Below are 12,899 nucleotides of genomic sequence, written 5' to 3'. Positions count from 1 at the left end.
TGAACCTCTCACTGTTACAAAATTCACAAAAATATAAAAATCTGTGTCTGTGTGAACATATTGTTAGTAAACCTCTTCCGTTTCTCAATATCTCCCCAATGTCTTCAACATTATGTGGATTATAATAGACACATAAAAAAATCTCTGTTTCAGGATTAAATAAATGCTTGATGAAGCAACATGAATAAAAGAATATAGTTATGTGAGGGTTTTTTGTGCCCTCACAAGATGGTTGTCCATAGAGAAAATACTATTCAGAAGGTTTTCAAACAATTAATATTCAATGTATTAAAGTTCCAATTGTAAGAGAAAACAACTACCATTTTCTGAGGCTTTCAGTGTAGTTCACAAGTCTATTATTCTATTTTTAAATTCAGCAAGTATTAGCAGTCACTTTTAAGGGATCTTTGACAAAAAATAAAGAAAAATTTCCTTTAAAAGCTTAAACTCCTCAAATATTTTAAACATCTTTTATAAATTTAATGTATTTTCTTTATATGGTACTCCAAGAGACTAAATTAATAAAAAACAATTTTCCTGACTATTTATCAAGTCTTTTTCATTTACTAATGTTATAAAAATTTGAAGTTTTCATTTTCTTTAAATGTTTCAAATGCATAAAAAGTGCATCCAACTCATGGTTTTGTTACTCTCAAAATTCTTGTACTTATTTTTAAGTTTAAGAAATGTGTTCACATTTAAGGAATATAGTTGTCATTCCAATTCAGTGGATTTATTCATGACCCCAAGTTTCAGCCACAAGATTTTTGGTGACCAGCTGCTGGGACAGATTGAGGTCTATTTTAGTTTCCTTATCATGTCTTCATAATTCAAAGATATGGTCAATTAGCCTATACCCCAAAATTCAAGTTATACACATTCACTAACCTATAGGGCTAGTTATAGATTCTGTAGCTCGCGCCCACGTTGATTACTTGATTTAATTTTGTTTGGCTCTCCCACCCCCATCTTAAAGCACATTGCATTGATCCTTCCTAATCAGACTTACTAATTTGATGGAGTTTTGAAGACATAGAAATATAATTTCTACCCAAGGATAAAGACTTGCCAGTTTTATGACCTCATTTTAAAAAATATGTACAACTGGTAGAGATATTTACAATGTTGAATTTTGTAGACTTCATCTGATTTGCATTTAAATTCAGTCATTCTACTGGAAGGAACAGTTAAGCACTCTTTCTAAAAATAAAATCAAAGATACCTTCCTGCTATTCATAAAAATATATCAAAGAATTTCAGAGAAGGAAAATGACAGTATAAAACATGGGCAGTGATCAAGAGAAGTGGGATTTAATAGTGGGGTTTCATTAATGTGATAGCAATGGAAACACAAATTTCAAAAAGAATTCTTGAACGAGAAGACACAGAAAACAATCCTATATAATAAAGAGCTAATATGCTAATTAGACCGAAAGGCAGATTAATCTTCCTGAACAACATTCTGGAATGACCAGTGGGTGGGGGGCAGGGCCGCAGGGCCTCAAGGCAGCCGGGGCTGTGGGGGCAAAGGCCGCTGGGTCTGCGAGGGCCTACTCTTGTATGCATTTTGTGCATCGGGCCTTTAGTAAATAATAAATTTATGGATTACAAATATCAGATTGTATATACATGTGAGGGTTTTTGTGTGTGTGTGTGTGTGCCTTCACTGGATGTATATAATAGATACTAGAAGAGGGAGAGTGGAGCTCACATAAAACAGTACTCAATTTCCCATCATAGATACTTATCTACACTAATAAAAGAGAAACATGGTAATTGGCGTACGACCACTACCCTTTTCATTGGCTAATCAGCGAGATATGCAAATTAACTGTCAGCAAAGATGGTGGCCGGCAGCCAGGCAGCTTGAAACTAACATGAGGCTTGCTTGCCTCAGTGACGGAGGAAACCAACGTTCCCCGCCTGCGGCTGCAGGCCTCTGAGCCTGCAGTTTCAAACATTGTAACAGATACCTCCAGACTTCAGCCAGCAGATTCGCAACATTGTATGCAAAGGCCAGAAACCTACTTTCAGCCAAGCCTCAAGCTAAAGCTGGCCCAGAATAAAAAAAGAAAAAAAAGAAAAGAAGGAGCGGTTGGGAACTTCAGTCACTCCCAGCCTGAAAACAGCCCTCAGCCCCTCACCCAGACTGGCCAGGCACCCCAGTGGGGACCCCCACCCTGAAGGGTGTGTGACCAGCTGCAAACAGCCATCATCCCCTCACCCAGGCTGGCCAGGCACCCCAGTGGGGACCCTCACCCTGATCCAGGACACCCTTCAGGGCAAACCAGCCGGCCCCACCCATGCACCAGGCCTCTACCCTATATAGTAAAAGGGTAATATGCCTCCCGGCACCAGGATCAGCGTGACAGGGGGCAGCGCCCAAACCCCCTGATCGCCCTGCGGCTCTGTGTGTGACAGGGGGCGGGGCCACAACCTCCCTATCCATCCTGCTCTGTTCGTGACAGGGGAAGGCGCTCCAACCCCCTGAGCAGCCCTGCTCTGTGCCTGATAGGGGGGAATTTCCCCGCCCCCCCACGGGCCCTGCTCTGTGTGTGACAGGTAGAGCCATAACCTCCCCATCGGCCCTGCCCTGAGTGTGAGAGTGGCGGCGCCCCAACCCCCTGATGGGCCCTGCTCTGTGGGTGATAGGGTACAGAGCCCCAATCCCCCTGATGGGCCCTGCTCTGTGGGTGACAGGGTACAGAGCCCCAATCCCCCTGATGGGCCCTGCTCTGTGAGTGACAGGGGGCAGTGCCCCAACCCCCTGATGGGCCCTGCTCTGTGCATGACGGGGCGGTGCCCCAACTCCCCAATCGGCCCTGCTCTGAGCCCGACCAGGGGCTGCACCTAGGGATTGGGCCTGCTCTCTGCCACCCTGGAGCAGGCCTAAGCCAGCAGGTCATTACCTCCTGAGGGGTCCCAGACTGCGAGAGGGCACAGGCCGGGCTGAGGGACCCCCCCTCCCCCCCCGCGAGTGCACAAATTTTTGTGCACCGGGCCTCTAGTATCCTTATAAAACCTAACACAGGTGTCAGAAACCATTATTGAAAGAGCAAGGTGATGTAAAACATCACCATCTGTATCATTATAATCCCCTACCATCATAGCAACAAAAGCTAAGAAAGGGGTAGGGCCACAGGGAACTAAAATTGCTTGTTTGTTTTTTATGTTCTACAAAAAGTTAGACTTTAAAAATATTTGACATAACATTAAAAATAGATTTAAATGTATTCATAAAGTTATGAAATTAACTGCCTGGGGAATATAAATAGAATGGTGCTGTTGGCTGACTCCCCAAAAAGATCATCAAAGGAACCTGCAGATCAAAGCCAAGGTTATTGTTTACTGCAGGACGGGAGGGTGGGGTGTCAGGAGCATCTCCAAAGGGGAGAGCCAACAGGGCCTATCAATGAGGTTTCTGTGTCCTGATTTAAGGTGGGTCTTTCAACGCAGGAGCCTCACTGGGATTTGGCAAAGGTTGCAATAGAGGTTTGATGGATGTGGAGAGGCAAAGATTTTGAAGTGAGTCTTTAAAGAACAAACCATAGTTTGATGAATCCACTGGAGAAACCTCTTGTTTAATAGGAAGAAGGGGCTATTGTTCCATGTACTGAAGAGAGCCAGGTGAATAGTCTATTGTTCAAATAAATGGATTTTCAGCAAGTTCCTGCAACTAGCAATCAAGTTACCGGCAACTTTATTTTTCTGGGCAAGCATTTCCCGGCATAACAGTCATGTTCATGTAGGAGCAGGTTGTGTTGATTAGATGGTAACAGTTGTCAACAATGTTTATTTAAACACTAGAATTGCTAAAAATTAAAAAGAAAACAGCATGTATAGGGAAAAGGGGGAACATCAAGCATAAAATCAGAAAACAAAACTGAAGAGGACAGGAAGACCAAACATACCAATAAATGTTAAAAATGAAAATGGATTAAACTACTCAGTGAAGACATACATTTAATAACATACTAATCAAAGGTTAGCATACTTTACAATGATATCTGGAGATTAAAAGCAAAGAATGTGCAGTGATGTCCCAGACCATCACAAAAACATTAACAGAGAATGTTATACTAATATAAGAAATTAGAATTCAAAGCAAAAATTATTAATGTTGTAAAGAAAATTCATTATCATAGTTTTTTACTATTTGTTCAACATCTCAGGATGCATGTAATAGCAAATAATAGCCTGCAGGCACTGTCTGTGTTGCTTTAATTTCATTCACTCATTCATTCACTCACTCATTCATTCATTCATTCATTCATTCATTCAGCAGTCATCATTCAGCAGTGGTGAGCACTGTGCCAGGCCCTGAGGCTGTGGTGGACAAGTCAGAAAGATCCCTACTGGAGCTTAGGCTAAAGCAGTGGTTCTCAACCTGTGGGTCGCGACCCCTTTGGCGGTCAAATGACCCTTTCACAGGGGTCGCCTAAGACCATCCTGCATATCAGATATTTACATTATGATTCATAACAGTAGCAACATTACAGTTATGAAGTAGCAACGAAAATAATTTTATGGTTGGGTCACAACATGAGGAGCTGTATTTAAAGAGCCAGAAGGTTGAGAACCACTGGTAAAGGGAGGTGGGGAAGAAACAGGAAACATGTTAACACATGATTAAACCACACAATTTCTATTTGTGATAAGTGTTTTGAAGAAAAGAAAAGTTTTATGAGGGCAAGTGACTTGGTTGGAAGGAGGTTACTCTTTGGATTCAGAGGCCAAGACAGGCTTCTCAGAGGAAGTGGCATACGCTGAGACCTAAATGACAAGTAGAAGTCAGTCATGTGAAAATCTGAAGGCAGTGTGTGTGCAAGATAGGAATGAGCAAATGCTAAAACACAGAGGAGGGAGGAGTGTGGTGTTTTTTAGGGCCAGAAAGAAGGTGGGGGGTGCAGGGGCAAGCGATAGATGATGTCAGAGAGGTGGATGGGGATTTCTGGTTATGTCTGACCTTGAGGCCAAAGAAGGGTGTGGATTTTATTCTAAGTGTAAATGAAACACAATCTTGTCCGCATTCCTTCAGAAGACCAAATGCTATCTTTCTTTGAGCTAAAATACTAATGCAATGTCCTATATGATCTTGTTTCTATCATTCATAGTTATATGTTTGCAGTTATTTCAATAGACTGATGTGAGAGTTAATTTTGAAGCTTACAAGGGAAATCTAAGAAATATTTAAAATATATTAGTTTAGTTTTTAGTCTCCCTGCAGAGTTTCCACAAAGCAGACATTTTTATTGCACAGAATCCTTAGAAATTCTCTTGAGTTATTTGATTTTATTTTAAAAAGCCCATGAGCACTTACATTCTTTAAAAATCTGATATTGTCAATGACTGACAGTGATTTTAGATATTTTGTAGAAAGATATTATTACAGTGATGCTCTTATTTCATATTTTAGGCATAACAATTTAATGTCTATTGCTTGTAATAGGATAAAATGGAAATAATTTTAATTTCCACCAGTGGAGGAAGGTGAAATAAAATGTGTTATTGATATACTAGAGGCCTGGATTTTGAAATGCGTGCACTTGCATGGTGGGGGAGTCCCCTCAGCCTGGCCTGCGCCCTCTCGCAGTCCAGGAGCTCTCAGGGGATGTCCCACTGATGGCTTAGGTAGTCAGTGCGCATCATAGCGACCAGTTGTTCTGCTGTTCAGTCAATTTGCATATTAGCCTTTTACTTTATAGGATGATGGAATGATTCAGCAATTTAATGGACTAGATCAACGCGTATCAGCCTGCACAGGCCTCCACAAGACAAGGAGGGCGGAAATAGAAAAAAATACAACTTTCCCCCCAAGATTTAGGGGATACAAGAGCTGATTTGAGACACTGGTATATTGCACAATAGTTGCTGCCACAACCTGGTGGCCTGAGCTTGCAGGGGCATGAGAAAACTTCCAGGGCAATGGGCATGCTCATTACCTGGGTTATGGTGGTGATTTCACGGGTATATCTGTGTCAGAACTTAGGAAGTTTTACATTTTATTTTGTGAAGTTTGTTGGATGTCCGTTTACCTCAAAAAGCTATTTAAGTGACTATGGTTGGCCATTGACTGGAAAAGTGCAGTTGGTAGTAATTTTTCTTCCTTACTAGTGTATAAAATGGTAGTGCCCCCTGAAGTTAATGGCGTCTTAGATGTCAAAAACTACCGCGATAAATGCCTCTGATCTGAGAGTCTGGTGACTGAGCTTTATGCTATTTTCAGCTAAAAGCATTCTTACTGATATGGTAGGAAATGCTAAGGGGGATGATGTGGGGAAGACTATGAATTTCCTTCCAGCCACAGTAAGGTTGGGATGTGGTTGTTAGCGGCTGCTAGCTGTCCCCCAGCAGCTTTCTAACTGGTCACTCCACCCTTCTAGGTCCTCTCTGGCAGGTTCCCCAGCCTTTGCCATAGACTCCTGGCTGCCTACAGGACTCCCCTCCCCATCTCTCTGGGAAGCCAAGGTCCTGTGACTAAGCTCTGGCCAATGAGATGAAAGCGAAGTTGACATGTTCAGCTAATTATAGTCACCAGTCTAAGAAAGGTGTCCCTACAATTGCAGATGGGTCTGCCTGTCGTATTTTATTGTAAATGTGTCTGATTTTTTCCCCACCTTATAATTCATTGACATGGAAACTGTTTTCAACGTGAACACCCTCCAGACGAGATTTAGTTGTGTCAGTGGCGTTTCAGTGCTTCCTCTTTGGATGCCACACCCCATTCTGCAGCAGCTCCTCATCATTGGTCTTTCTGCTGCAGGCCCCTGGGCTGTGAAACGTGGATAAGGATCCAAGGCTTGGGGCCGCTGCGAGAATTAATTAACCTCGGCAGAGCACTTTGAACATAGCATTCGCCCTCTTCACACATTTCACCCAGAGACTTGGACAGACTGTGCCAGTCAGGCTAGAGCTAGACCCACTTATCTGCTTCCCAGATCAACTTATGGGGCAGGAGAATGAATGGCTTGCCCAGAGTCACTCAGTAAACCGGAGACCGGCCCTGAGGAGGCTTCTGGAATATTGACTTCTACTCTTGTTGCAGCAACCGCTGCACATGCTCTGTTTTGAAGCAGGGCTCCGTCCACACCAGCTGCCTTTGTCTGTAGCTGCTCTCCTCGGTCTTTCTCTCGTGCATGGGCTAAGATCTCCCTGGGGTGGTTTCACTGACCTCCAAAGCCCAGAGATTCTTCATCAGAAAAGCAACTCCAATGTCTGGGCGAGACAGTGAGCCCCTGACTCTAAAACCTGCACTCCAGGCAAATTCACTGGAGGCGACGTTTGCTTTTGTGTCTCTGGTTATAAAGCTGAAGACATGAGTGCACCCATGCAGAAAGAAAAGTCTTTCTATTTTTTAAGATTGCGTTGGGAATTTATATATTTTTTTATAAAGCGCACAGGACAAAATTAACATTTCCAATATTCCTGCCAACAGCTAACAACCACTGCTAATATTTTAGCTTTAGACATATTCAATCTGGGTTTTTAAAAAATATGTATAAGAAAACTCCTTTTTTAAAAAACTGGACCACACTGCAGAGATCAGTGATCACATGCTGATCTGTGCTGCAGAAACCCGTTTATTCTCCCTGGCCTCCTCCCCCACTAGCGTCTCCCTGCTCTCCAAATTCCAGTCACCTGACCTTTCTGTTCTCACTGTAACCTATGCTGTCCTGCCTGGGACATTCATGCTGTCTCTCTCCCTTCCCCTACATAATAGCACCTTCACCCTAATTTCTTCATTTGCCCTCTTCCGAAGGGGGCAGGTCCTCTACCCTTGTCCCAACTTCCCAGAACTTTCCTTTATGCATCCTTTCACACTTCGTGGGGTATTTTATTAATGCCTTGCACCTCCAGGGGGGACAGCATGAGGGCAGAGTCTCTCTTTCTATCTGCCCCATTGGCCCCTCACTGCCTAGCAAGCCTGGCTCAAATAATATCTGTTGAATGAACAAATGAGAAGTGACATCTTTTCCATCTGCTTTAATGGTTCTGATATGGATGTGTAACAGAATGGTAAGTGTGACTCTCCCTGTTGATTCCATCCCAGCAGAAGGCTCCAGAGCCCAGGGCGGGAAAACATTTAGAAAACATTGTAAAGCAAGGTGCTGGGCCATCTGTGCAGAAACCGCAGAAAGTCATTCAGAACTATTTTCCTGCATTCCTGGATCATGCAGCTCCAGCCTGAATATGAGACGGTGATTCAAGAGATTAAAGAAGAATGGTTTTTGGCAGAGAATTGTTCTCCCCACGAGGCAGGGAGGGGCAAGTTACCCATTACCTACAGCAAGGGAGTGGTATTTAACAAAATTAGAAAGAAGATATGAGTTCCTGCAAGTGTCAGGGTCACAGGGATTGGTGCCTGACCCACCGCTCTGTGGCCTCAAGGCGGAGGCCTGGGGTTGACCAGTTGCCTTGACTCATCGCAGCTGACCATTCATTGATGGGGGCAACACTGAGTGAGCTTTTCCTCTGGCCAGTTGGGCACTCAGAAGGGAGAGGTAGGGGCTCTCTTAGAGTAGATCCACCAATAGGACCACCTGAAAAGGGAAAGAATGAATATTTATACACCTGCTGTCCAGAGGGCATCCTCTTCCAGGCAAAACATGGAGCAAGCAAACTCTTCTGACCTCCAGCCCTGAGGTTTCAGATCCTGTAGCTAGTATGTGGAAGAGGAGGCAGAGCAGAACACAGCAAAGAAGCCACTCCCAACCCCCACTGTACTCCCACACCTACACCGGGGCCTGGGGTTAAGTGCAAATGAGTGATATTCCATGTTATATGGCGATTGAACTAGAATGAACTCTGTTACCTACTCATTGCCAAAAAGGCCAGGACTTTATGGAGATTTCATTCTGGTTTAGAGAAGACAAAGCTTAATGGGGAACGATTACACCCAATTGATCGCAACTCCTTTGGATATTTGGTTGCATGTATGTACACACTGCCATGTGAAAAAATATGTTTAGAGGTATATATTATGTGAAGAGGCATATGTGATATTAAGGTATAAGTATTATATTAAATATACATATCATCCTAAACACACTGCAGTGAATATTCTTGTCACTGAATAGTTGTGCCTTTAGACACATTCTCAGAGTGGGACTTGTTGATGAGCAATTATCAAAGTTTTTGATGTTTAATAGATTTCATCACTTATGCTTCAAAACAGTTATATCCATCGATATAAACTTACATCCTCATCAGAAGCCTCATTTCTCTTTCCTTAAAGATTTTGAGTGAGGTCTTTAGAAGCAGATTTTTACCTGGTCGCATCGTTTCCAGTCCAGTTCCTTCTAATCTATTTTTAATTCGTCAGACAGAATCATATTTTGAAAATATCCATCAGATGTCCCTGCTTGCTGGACTGCTTTAGAGTAGAATGCAGTCCCCTCGCTGTGGGCGGCTGCTCGGCCATGGGTAACACTGTCCCATTCCACCTCTAGGGTTGCCCTCCATACCTCTCCCTCCGCTGGGCTAAGACACACTGCCCTTTCCTTGAACTTGAACTGGCCAAGCTCTTTCCTGCACCTCAATTTTTTCAAGCGTTCTTGCTCCAGCTGGAATGCACTGGCCCGAGGTTTCACATAGCTTCTCATTTTCCCATCTGAGCTCAGATGTCACCTCTTCAGAGAGGTCTTCCCTGACTTGGCTGCTTGTTACTTCCTACGCCACACATGGCTCACTTCCTTTCCGCCATCTGTAGCTATATAAATTGTTTATGTGCTTGTTTACTTTTCCTGGCTCCATGGGGACAGGTTATGTGGACAGTCTCTACCCAGAGCAGGTGCTCCATCGATATTTGTTGACGGCAGGAAGGAAGGCAGTGAGCCATGAGTAACCAAAGCAGGCCCGTTCCCAGGTCCTGCCCACCTGGCTTCGGGCCGCCTCCCAAGTCATCCTTCTTCAGCTGGGTGAGGTCGGTGGGGGACACCCGCTGCAGAGCACACCGCCCCTCCCCAGCCAGGCCCCATGGTTTTCGCTTTCATTAGCCCCAGCTCACCTCGTGGGAGGAGAGGCTGCGTATGTTTCTGGGACTCTCCCACTGAGAGCAGCGGGCCACGGGGCCAAAGATCAAGTTATTTTTGGTAAAGATACTGGCCAAGTGCCATTGCAGCCTCAGCCTGGTGCTTTGTGCTATTTGGTGAAAATACAACCTCCTTTGGTGAAGTTTGGGAGCCCATCACCTGCTCTAGGAAAGTGCAGAATCTTCTGGATTTCTGCACATAGTTTTCTGTCTCCAAGAGCTGAATAATAACAATAATAACCGTAGTAGTAATAATAACAATAGGCTGAATGAAGTGCATAGGGAAAGGCATGAAGTTTTCATCTCTCAGTTGGAGTGGATTTCTGCTTGGAATACATCAGAGGAGGTGACTGTTGAGTTAATTTCTGTTTCAATGCAGGACATAGTTTTGTTTCATGTCAACAAGAGGCCAAGTAGGAGTATGACTATATGGATTCCTTTGAACTCACACTGATTTCATTTCAACTAGCGCATCTTTAGTGAAGGCAGCATCGTGGGCTGAGTGCTGAAGGCCTGCCCGGAGATGTGATGATAGTTCGAGGCGGGGCCTTTGGGAGGTGATTCGGTGAGGGTGGAGGAGGCCATGAAGGTGGGATCTGAGTGATGGGATTAGTGCTCTTCTAATAAGAGGAAGAGTAACCAGAACCTGCCCCTTCCCTCCCCACCCACCCCCCCCACCCCCCCCCCACCCCTCCCATCCTCGCCATGTGAACACACACCGAGCAGGGGGCTGTCTGCAAGCAGGGAAGAGGGATCTGCTGGCATCTTCATCTTAGACTTCTCAGCTGCCAGAATTGTAAGGCAGAAAGCCATGTGGTATTCGGTTATAGCAGCCCACACTGATAAAGACAGGCGGGATCAGGGTCAGGACCGGGTGAGGCACTTAGGGTGCAGGATGGTGTGAAGAAGCTGAGGAAGCACTCCCGGTCAGGGTTGTGCAGATGGAGGCTCAGCACTCAATTCGCCCTCAGTGTGGGCGCCTCCTACACTGTGCGCCCAAGCGCCTCCCCTGTCTCACACTAGTCCCAGCCGTGGGGAGTGCGCTCTATAACCCAAGTGAAATGGGCTCAAATAGACAAGACAAAAAGCAAACAGATTGTGTCACCGAGAAGGGGATGGTTCTATTTCTAGCTCCCTCTCCAGTCCCACTTTCTCCTTTCTTGGCTTTGTTCTCAGCTAGGTTCTCATTTTGGAAACAAGATGGCCATGGGCAGCTGTGTGTCTCAGTGTTTTCATCTACTTACCCCAGGGAAGATTTTGATTGGGTCTCCTAGATCACATCTTCATTGCTGTGCAATCCCTGCGTCCAAGGGTGGCCTGTGCTGATTGGCCAGACTTGATCAGGTGTCCAGGCCTGTGGTGGGCAAGGTAATGGCCCATCCCCATCCACTCCACCAGAATCACTCAGTTAGAAGAGCAGTAAATCACAAATGACAAGACTGGGCCCACTGGCCAAGGTCACTTTTTCTTTTGTCACTGGTAGTTTCATGGCAAAATGCCATAGAATTTTCTCAAGTAATCTGGGGCTTTTAGGTATATCTATCTAGAATGTAGTTGTAGATGCCTGAGGCTTCAACTCACAGAACAATGGTGCCTTAGACAGGACTCTTTTGGTTGCAATGAACAGAATACCTCAGTCTGAGCTGGTTTAAGCAAAAAAGGAATTTTTTTAGCTTGTGCAATTAAATCACTTAACAATGGCACTGGGGAGGCAGAAAGTGCCAATTGACCTGTCCAACACCAATTCTGATTTGTTCTTTCAGAAATCCATCCATGCCTGAATGGAGACTGCATTCCCCATGCTCCCTTGGAGAGAGGTGTGGCCATGTGACAAAATACTAGTCAGTGGGATTCGAGCGGAAGAGGGATTTGAAACATCTGGGGCCACTTTTACTCGGAGGCTGCTTTCCCTCCGCGCTCTCTCCCGCTCCCTGGGAAGGGCAGTGACTACACCCAGCAGGTGCGGGCTGAGCTTCTATCTCCCCAGGCCAGGCTCCCACCTGGACGTTTCATGGTTTCATGAGAGGTAAGGAAACTCATATTCGACTGAAGTCATTGCATTTTGGAGTCTGATTGTGATACCAGCCTCACATGTGCTTAAATAATGTAATAGGTTCGTGGGGTGCAGGATAAGGGGGTTGGAACGGTGTCATTGGGATTTGGTTTGCTTCTCTTTATCTCTTGTTTCTGCTGCTTCTCTGTGGCCTCCACTCTCACAGCTCCTGGGACCCATCTAGACTGCATCTCAGCCACAGTGAGTCTTTGTCCCAGGATTCAGTAAAAGGAACACAATGAACCCTAATCAGACAGTGTAGGTCACATGCCCAGGTCTGCACCAATCGGTGAGGCCAGAGGAAGGCAGTGTGCTAGGCTACGCACCTGTCGGGGAGCTGTGGGTAGCGAGGAACGCTGACCCTATTGGAAAAGGGGGGCCTGGACGCCGAGGAAGCTAACAGAAATGGATACTAAAATAAGAAGTTCTAAGTGGTGAAAACGGAGTTAAAATGGGCGTTGGCATAATGATGTTTTGTGTCTCACTTATCTCCAGTGAACCCGCAGCGTGCGGGAGGGACTGCGCCCGGTTGGCAGGTGTGGTGGTGGAGCCAGGCAGCTCTGTGAGCTCTGCGTACACTGAGCATCTCTGAGAACCATTCCTTCCCCTCCTGCCACGTGTGCCCTGCACATTCCGGGGAAGTGTCAGTGGCCGTCCAGCCCATGAATAATAGAGCACAGTCTGTGCATCTTGCATGCGTATCAGCCTGACTTCTCCCAAAACAAGTAAAACCATCTACTGAATTCAACTTGGCAATTAAAAAAAAAATCCCTCTGAGCCCTGACCAATCAAGTCAGAGTGAGGGGCAGGGCAGAC

Source organism: Myotis nattereri (assembly GCF_964212035.1).
Source record: "Myotis nattereri genome assembly, chromosome: 8".
NCBI classification, from domain to species: Eukaryota; Metazoa; Chordata; class Mammalia; order Chiroptera; family Vespertilionidae; genus Myotis; species Myotis nattereri.
The sequence above is the reverse complement of the archived record's forward strand: the minus strand, read 5'-3'. Positions refer to the sequence as shown.